This window comes from Ischnura elegans, chromosome 2, assembly GCF_921293095.1.
Source record: "Ischnura elegans chromosome 2, ioIscEleg1.1, whole genome shotgun sequence".
NCBI classification, from domain to species: Eukaryota; Metazoa; Arthropoda; class Insecta; order Odonata; family Coenagrionidae; genus Ischnura; species Ischnura elegans.
This window is the reverse complement of record NC_060247.1, coordinates 48,313,541-48,323,193: the sequence shown is the minus strand read 5'-3', so window position 1 is coordinate 48,323,193 and position 9,653 is coordinate 48,313,541. Positions and strand designations below refer to the sequence as shown.

At 37.4% G+C, this 9,653-nt stretch overlaps 1 long non-coding RNA gene across 1 annotated transcript; it reads right to left on the bottom strand.

The window, feature by feature from the left end:
- Positions 1-672: 672 nt before the first annotated feature.
- LOC124153685 lies at positions 673-2,132 on the bottom strand. The gene is made up of 2 exons (XR_006863732.1): positions 1,724-2,132; positions 673-931 (listed from the first exon to the last, which is right to left on the bottom strand). It is a non-coding gene; the product is annotated as an uncharacterized LOC124153685 (long non-coding RNA).
- Between the last annotated feature and the right edge of the window lie 7,521 nt (positions 2,133-9,653).

The following is a 9,653-nucleotide window of genomic DNA, read 5'->3' as shown; positions in this document are numbered from 1 at the left end:
AATGCAATATATCGTAGTAGAATAATCAGAGAATCGGTGTAAATTACCAAAAGACCATAAAATATGAATCGGGAAGACGGTTACACCCTTTCCAGCACCTGGAAACGCTTGTTTCTGGACCCCAGAAGGACCCCCCTGCCCCGTATGGGGACCAATCAGCCACGGGCAGGCACTCCCTCAATCTGGCGCCACTGTATAAACATCGGGCAATCAGAAGCACTCTCCATATCAGCCTGGCCTGAGGACACCTACAGCACAGTTGGTAAAACGTCGCCATCAAAATACCAGCGCGGACGGAACCAGGAAATTTATCCAACTACGTACTATTTGTATTATTTGATCTTGGGAATGCAATTACTTAAACCTTTAAAACACAAAGGCCACATTATCTGGTTTTTATTCCGCAACATTACCTCCTCAGTCTCAGTTATCAGTGTTTGCGCCACAGCAAATTTGTATCTTGGAGCTTTTGGTCACCAGAGCGAATGAGGTACCTTGACCTACCACTGTTCAACTTTGTAGTCTATTATGGTTTTTGGCTGTTGCTAGATACCAAAACTTGTTCCAAATCCATTTCCCTTAATAACAGGCACCGATTTCCTTATGTTCAGCCATTATCTCATGCTTTCATGATAGGAATTAACGAGTTGAAGGAATGAATTTATATGCAAATTTAAAAAAATGTAAATATATTTTATAAAAATAAAATTTACAAATTAGGGGTCACGTTTCCCACAAAACTATTTCAGTTGTGCTTCCGCCAGCTTTCTAGCGGCCACAGCTTGCCTCAGTCTATATTTCGTTATTTTGTCCTTCTCCAGGGATCTTTTTATCTTCATTTCATACAATCTTCGTAAATAGTTCCTCTCCTCTTCCATCATTTCCAACCTGGCCCTTAACTCCCTCTCAGCAATGTCCATGGAAGTATTGGCTGAAAGCATCCAGGAAGCAATTATAAATTAACAACAATATATCATACATCATTTTGTAGGAAAAAATAAATAAACAGAGCTAAAAGCATGATCATTTTTCAATTTCTTTTAATCACAGAAAATGTAGCACTGTGACTTAAACGACATATTTTTTCGAAAACTTTTACATTAAAATGTCATTTAGATGGTTATAAATTTTATGCTACAGCCTCCCAAAGCTTCTATTTAAATAATTTTCGATAGAATTTGCACTGAGTCCAACGGCTAATATCATTTCAGTTAATAGGGCAATATTACTATCTATCAAAATACTAGCACTATTTACCCCAGCTAATTTTCAAGGGATATTAAGGACTATTATTCATTGTCATTAAAATTAGCATATTCACATCTAATCACACCAAAGAAATTAATACAGTAGTTAGCAAATAATGCAAGAGCAAAAAAAACACCCGAATTTCAGAAACACCGTTTTTCAGGCTCAATAGGCAAATTAATATGCGCCCGTCATCACGTAAAAACTCATACCGTAATACATTCCACATGTTACTCCAACCCACATTACTGGATCCTCTCAGAATGAATGCACACTTTACTTTCTTTACTTCAAATATTCTGTTGCTAAATAGGTACGCTGCAATCTCATGAAATCGACAGAAAATGCTGAATCCGGCTAGGCGAGGATGTACTTCAACAATGTATTACCAACTACGTAAAATCAGTTAACTGCAGATAAATACCTGAAAGAAACATCCTAAACTTACCTTTACTTGCATAGTCTTTTTATTTACCTTTTCAGTTGTTTTACATCTCTTCTAACAACATCGCGGTGGCAGTTGAACTCACTCCGTACAGCTAGCCACGCCTTCTTCTTTGCCTCGCATTGAACGCTGCCCGTTCTCTTGTTTTCAATGGAACATTTATATTTTTCAATCAAATTGTACAATATTTTCTTTTCCGTAGCTGAAAACGAATCATTTCGCGCCGACATCTCAAGTTCTTTGTATAAAAACACCTATAAAAATAAAGTAAATAAACACCTTTGTTGTTGTTACGGCCCATAGTTACCATGTTCGGAGTCCCCTTACTAGGGGAGTCCAAGGGGACGACTATTAATACCGATGTTGAAGATTCCCCTTGAAGTCCCTTGGGAAGGGTGCCCCTAGGGGACCCTTAGGGGAACGACTATTAATACGGCCCTTAATGACTCTTGCAGAGGTGCAATCCATCAACACCCTATTCATTTCGTTAATTTACCTACTATCATTCTGAGACATACTCAGTGCCAGGGCAGTAGGTTAAAATTTGTGCCCGCTGACAACGGATTTGACGAAACATATCAGCAAGAAATGAACTTATGTTAACTTCAGCATACTTTATTAGATTTTGATCAACAAATATTGAATACCTACATTTTGCTGAGTAATGATACCGAGTAGGTAAATTTCAACCTCTTAAAAAGAAAGACTGCTTGAATAAAGTAATGGTGCACGAATATCAATTTTCCACCTTCATTTTACACTGCAAAAATATTTTCGCATTAAATGGTGTAGAAAATACGGGCAAGTGTTTTTCAATAAACATTCCAGCGATAATTTTTATCGTTTTTAATGGCAAAAACAAAGAGAAATAATTTTCATAATTATTTTGGGTCATTCAATAATTCCTTAGTCCTGATTCCCTTTTGTTCTCAAGAACTAATTCCCAACAATTCATCAGTAAATTTTTTTCGGTGATTATCTTTTTTCCGGGGAAACAAAGAAGGTGCTTAACCATGGGTACAGAATAGCGATAAAGAGAAACAAACTCCTGGTAACCAAGACTCTGGGAAGCCGATAAATTATTTCAGCAAGCCATTCAAAGTCTTCATCCATATGCTAACTGAAGTAAATGAAAGTAGTAAATTCATGGTGCTTCTTGCCAAGCTAGAGAAATTTCAAATTTGAGACTGCTGCGAGAAATGTCGAGCTGAGTTCAACAGCGATTGAGTAAATCGGCTCGTGTGGAATGATACTGGGCTGAAGAACGACTCGCTTTTTTGTGTTCAGGTGACGATGTGGCAGTAAAAGGCGGATAAATTGCTTCGGCTCGCTTTCCGAAAGCATTCACAAGCGCTTTACGAACATGTAGCACTGAGGCTGATTGCCAGGACTTGGCGGTTATCCCGCATGCGGCGATAGAAGGGCGGAAAGCTTAACGACAGCGCCAGCACAAGTCTCTGACAGCAAGCAATTGCTACCAATTGAGACGCGAAAGTGAAGACCTGGACGTCAGCAGAAGAAAAGGATTCCGTGAAAAAATGCTGAGTAAATACCGGCGAAAACTTTTTATCATCTTATTAATTGAAATTCAGACATTTTACACTATTAGGAAGGATTGCGAAGATTTTTTGATGTATTGCAATACACTATTTACAGCCATCAACAGAAGGATAAGCCTGTATTTTCACTGTTAATTTTGAAGACCGAGTAAGAAGTAAAATATCTCACATAAAAGGATGGTAAACTTTGCAAAAAAAATTCTCTGAGAGTTGAACACAGTCTAAATCCGTAGTCATTGTTTTCAGAGTCTAAGAGGTCGTAAAATCTCATCGAAATAATATGTATAGGGCTTATAAATGAAAATAACATCAGATTTCTTACATAGGAGTAAAAGAACGAGAAATTTACTCTTATTAATCACGAGAATCCCTAACTCCCTACTTTTGCTACACCCTTATTTTGCAAGGAAGGTTGAGCTGGATATACGAAACTTCACGCAGATAATTCAATTTCAGAAAGATATACGTTTGTATATTTTCATATTATGACTTTGTGATGCTTCATGTATGTACTTGAATGAAGTATGCTAGAGAAAAACAGTAACATCAACCTCTTTCAATAAGAAAGATAGATTTAAAAATTAAGTCATTTAATCTAACACAATAGATTAGGGTAAGAACCAAGAGAAAACTCAACATAATGATAACCCAATGACGATGAGAATCGTAATAACAAAATATATTACGCAGATAATATAATCGATAAAAAATACCATAGGGGAATAACAAAGATCCCACTATAACTAACATATATATGCAATTTACATCTAGCCCACCTGATAAATAGATAAACAGGTTTTTACGACTAATGCTTAAAATTTGCGTCATTCATCATTGACGGCGAGTAAAATGCAAAAAAAATATATTTTAGTGGGACCAGCGGGATAAAAATTCGATATAGAAAGTGAGCTATTATCCTAGTAAATAATTAACCATGGACATACTGCTAGTTTCTCTCCGCAGTAAAACTTCACCACAATTAAGTGCAGCATGCCTTCGTAGGAAGTCATAAAGTGATCATTTAGATATTCTTCATCCATTTTTTCTGAGCTACTGGCGGGAATGGTATCATAGTTCCTCTTTGCGGGACGTAAGATGGACGGCGTAATGACCCACAATTGTGACCAATGTGATTTTTATGCAAGATGTAAACGACTCGTAATTCGCTGGTAAAGGTTAGACTGCTTTCTGGTAGTGATTATTATACAACAAATTATAACTAACACTGAATTTTTATCGAAGCACATGTTTCCGTAATTCTTCAACTTCTCGACCCTAAAATACAACTTCATATTTTGCCGAACGGATAGGTTAAGGCATTCTTTTTCTCCCCGAACAATGAAGGGCTAAAACAAATGAAGGGCGGAACTTCGTACGCGCAATTCCGTTTTGAATGGAATTGAACTGGTGGAAAACAAAGAGTCTAAGAACTAGCATAAAGCTAGATATACTAAGTTAAAGTAAAACTTAACAGTATCGGAATGGGATCTTTTATGAAGCCTAATGCATTCTCTACTGGTGAATCGTGCGAAATTACAGTCGACCCCGGTTGTACATTTTTTATTCAACCCATTTCATTGATACAATGAAGAAAATTGCTTGGAAACGTCATCAATTAATAACAACCCCGTAAAAATTAATTTCTCGGATGAAGTAATGACGATTAACGAGAGCCTGAAAAAAAGTGAAAATTGGCTCAAAGTTTTTTTTTACCATCATTACAAGGAAAACACATTCGTCGATCAAGGAATTTATGATGCATCTCTTTCGGATTGAAAGTCGAAGCATACGATATTGACCGGAAGTGAAATCGCAAGGAAACAAAGAGGGCATGGACAATCGAGTTTTGAGAATCCCTTTTTACGACCGAGGGCGATATATAATTGAGGTGGGAAATGACAACGGGGCGGTTTTTTGTGAGAAATCCCGGAGAGACGCGAGAAACACCGTACTCCTGAGGAAGGTTATGTGCCGTTGCGCACGCGAAGCAGGCGTGAGTCCATGAAATTGCTTTTGGGAATGGATCGACGCAGGAGAGGATATGAGGAGGAAGCTTCGGCACGAGGGAAACATAATGAAATTTCTCCAGAATCGATTGAGACGGACGCCTGGAGGCGCTAATATACCGTTGCCATTAGACACACTTCCACTTTTCCACAACCTCTCCTCAATATATTAGATTTTTTTAAAGTTGACGACACTGTAATCTAAAATAATTACTCGCGTTATAAGCTTTAAGTTAGTTAGAACGCCTAGGTAAAAGTAACAAGAATTTGATGAAACTTTGGTCGCATATTCTTTGAAAGATGTACTTTCAATGATCTAAGGAAAAAGGGATTCCAATGCACGTTTTTGAGATTTTCGTCGGTAAAATTCGGATGATTTAAAATGGGGTCTCATGGGGAGAAATTACTGTTTTCTCGAGCTAGGAAAGCTGTTTGTAACAAGACATTTGTTGACACGGCACTCATGAGAAGCAAAATTTTTTGACAAATATAAATATGCATAAAAAGTATAATTTCATGATAAAACAAGAAAGATATTTGCGAAAAACTCCCTGAAACTGGCACGGCGTCTAAGAATCTCTGGTACCAACATAGCAAAACAAAAACCACTACACCGACTTCGTCTAAATTACGCAAATATATTTAGTTTTCCGGATTTTACACACGCCTTACATACCTTTTGTTAATTGTCTTAACGCCTTATAATATTGACAATTGACTTTAATTTCCCCGACTGCCACTGATTCATCGGCCCAATAATCTTCAACCCGATCGTAGTTGAATGCTATTCGTTCCAGGATCGCAGGAGCACTGCGTATTAAGCGATTATTTCATTGTGTCGTGCTCGCTGTTGTTGTGTTTGATGACCTCGTTGCATTCTAAGCCTATCCGCTTCATTTTCAATCACCCTATTACGCAAGTCTGTCATACTAATACGACCATTATTATTATCTGCCTCTCGCTGGTCATAACGTATTATTATTAACGCTGGTTATCACGTAAGGTAGCTCGTCGCACATTTGATTGAATTCAACGACCTAAGTTTGGTCGTCATCTCCTTAGCATGGTAAATAACCAAGCAAAAGAAAGTTCTCGCGCACTCAGCGGAAAATAATGTTACTATGTCAAACTACATAAACGAATGACTGTATTTTAATAAACAATAAACGGTTAGTTACGAAATTAGCCTAAAGTAAGTGAAGAATGTTTTCGCTCACTAAATTCGAGAATAAAGAATGACAAATGAAAATTTTAACGATTAAATCAAAGGATTTATTCTGCGAAAAAACTAAGAAAGAGGCCAATCACGGAGAAAACGAAAGCGATTGTAAGAATATGATCGTGTATTTGTTATTGTTTTTCGGGTTCATTCCGCGTTGACTCATATTTTGCGGACGACAGTTTCGGGCGCGTTCCAGCTCCCGTCTTCGGGTTTTCGGGTCCCGAAGAACGCGCTGGAACGCGCCCGAAACTGTCGTCCGCAAAATATGAGTCAACGCGGAATAAACCCGAAAAACAATCACCAATCAACTCACCGCGGAAGCCTCGGTAGTAATTGTGTATTTATTTTTCTTTCCAATGGTATATATTTCAACTATATGTAATCATCATTATTAATTTAAATGACCAAAAGAAAAAAGGTCTGCAGGTATTAATAACGAACTTTACATGTATATCTTATGGAAATGGGTCAAGGCCTCATGGGCCGTACGGAATAATATTTTCACCGTTTAAACCTTCCCTGGACTTTCACAAATACTGTAAAACCAAAATTAGCCAAATTGGTCGACTCGTTCTCGAGTTTTAGCGAGACTAACGGAAAGTAATTCATTTTTATTAAACAGAAGATTAGCTGATATATCTAAACGCACCAGAGAGATCCATTTGACCGGTATTATTGATGTTCTCCTTTTTATTTGCTTACTTCAAAATCGGATTATTTCTAGTATTATAAGTAGCAGTCAAGTTAGCAGATTGAATTCACTACTGATTTTACACATGTTTTTAGTCAATTTCTTTTTGTATTCTCCGCAGTTTAATCACAGACATCACATTATAGCATAGACTACCTCCGCATTTACCCACCAAATTTTGTGTCCAAGATGAAAAACTAAATTGTTTAAAAATTTTGTTAATTATTTGGAAATATTGTAAATTTGAGTAAAAATAAAAGACTAGTACTTTAAAATACAATATACTATAGAAATTATTTACACACCGCCACCACCACAGAGAGAGAAAATTCCTAACGGTCATCATGACCGCTGCCGGCGATTTTAGGCATGGGAAAAGAGCGCTACTAGTGTTAAATAACGTACCTGCAAAATGAAAAAAAAATTCATTGGGAGTAATTAAAATCACAGCACCTAGCTGATTCATATCCGGGTTATTAGAAAATGCCTGGATAAAAGTAGCTTACGCTAGAGATTTTATCGTGATCACTGTTTGTAAAAATCTTCATGTTCAAAAAACTGAGCTTAATACCCAGAGTGCTTACATGGATTAATAAAACAAATTCATAAATACCTAGGAATTTATAATATTAAGTACGCTGATAGTTTTTAATGAAATAATCCAATAAGTGAGCCAATTAGAGTTAAAATAAAGTTGATTTAAATTAAAACTTAGTAAGAAAATGGCTACATTCATGAATGAATTTTGTAAATATAATAACTATAATTTTTTAAAGGCTAAGTATACAGTTTTGAAAGTTAATTGAGGCTAGAATTAATTTATTTCAAGTAGGGACCGGGTTCACAGCAGACTTTTGTATATACTTATAAATAAGAAAGCTATTGTACTATCCACGATATTACTTTTATTTCGATGCGTGACGACGCCTCATCATTACCTGAACAGCTGATTTCGGAAAACTCTTGAGGCGTTGAATCCCGCCAATATAAAGTAAGATTTTGGAAATTAATTATAGCTATTTATTACTGTAAATGCTGTTCTACAGTAAATCGCTCCATTCTGTAGAATCTAATGCGTAATACTATCTGTAGGTTTAGCAAAATTCTTTATTTTCCAGGAATGACATATCTACCAATGAAACCTCCTCTGAACAGTATAGAAGAAAAAATTCGGTAAAAAATCAATTTATGAGAATAAATAGGGCCACTGATAAAGAATACAATGCAATTAACCTGTACTGTTTTCATTTAAGAAGCAATTCTCGCCGAGTTAAAACACTGACGAAAGGCTTTTGTCATACGAAGGGGTACTGTAAGGCACCACTCAATGCATATCGGGAGAATGACAACGTAGAGAACAAACCTTTTTGAAAGCTCTCCATCGGAAAGGCTATCATATATTTCAACCCGGATTCACATTTATGCTTCTATTTTCACCATGAACCGCAGCCAGGTCGCAAGATTGGTCATCCCATATTTTTCAGCGTGTTACGTTGACGCGTGCCAGTTTCTCATGACCAAAAAGTCTTCATCACAGTGCATTCACTCTTCAATGGGAGTGTTCTTTCTTTTTGCAGCTGCATTTCTGACAAAATGTTTTATGCTGTATTCCTTTATCTTCGAAAATCCTAAGACACTTCCTACTCACCCGCTACCCGGAAAATCAATATCAACGGCCTAGAAATCCTTTCAGCCTGGCTTGAATTCACTTGAGCAAGTTCACTTCAGCCAGACACCAACCGCACAGCCGGTGAAACTTAAGTAGTAGCAGCAACGGATAAAATATGAAAAACGACAAACCGAATCCCTAAGTCCCACAAAAACAGTTGCAAGAAAATCTAGCATTCCCTTTGAGTAATTACGGGTAAAAATAATACCAATATTTCCATAGACAATTATATAAAAAAAACATAAAAAATATTCCGATCACATGATTATACTTCATTGAAGATAACATGGTGTTTCGAGGGGGAAAAGGCAACGCTCTAGGCATTAGGAAAGGGGACAGTGAAGAGAAGCCCTGAGCTGGAGGAAACCAGCAAAACCGCTTTGCGAAAGTTAGCTTTTTGCGAAAGCGCCAAAGCAGACCATAGCTAACGTCTCATTCGACGTAGAGCGAGCTGCAACTGAAGGGCCCACCACATATCACCCAACCATGAATAGAGCTCCCAGCGTTAGAGGCCAACTTAGTATTCACGACAACAACCCGATTCCCAATCGAATCAAAGAGAGTTGAAAAGAAAGAGTGGAAAAATCAAAGAGTAGGAAATACCACAAGTGTGCGAATCTATCATTCCAAAATGACAGCGCACGAAGTGCCTGTTTGTGCCGTAAAGAACCGCGTCAACTTTTACCTACTCAAAACACCGCTTCCATCGCAGCTACCAACTTTTAAGCCAAACACGATTGGTACTGAGAGGCAAGCGATTCGCACGGCAACGAGAACGGAAAATGAGGATTGCCTCCGCAAAACTGAGCTTCA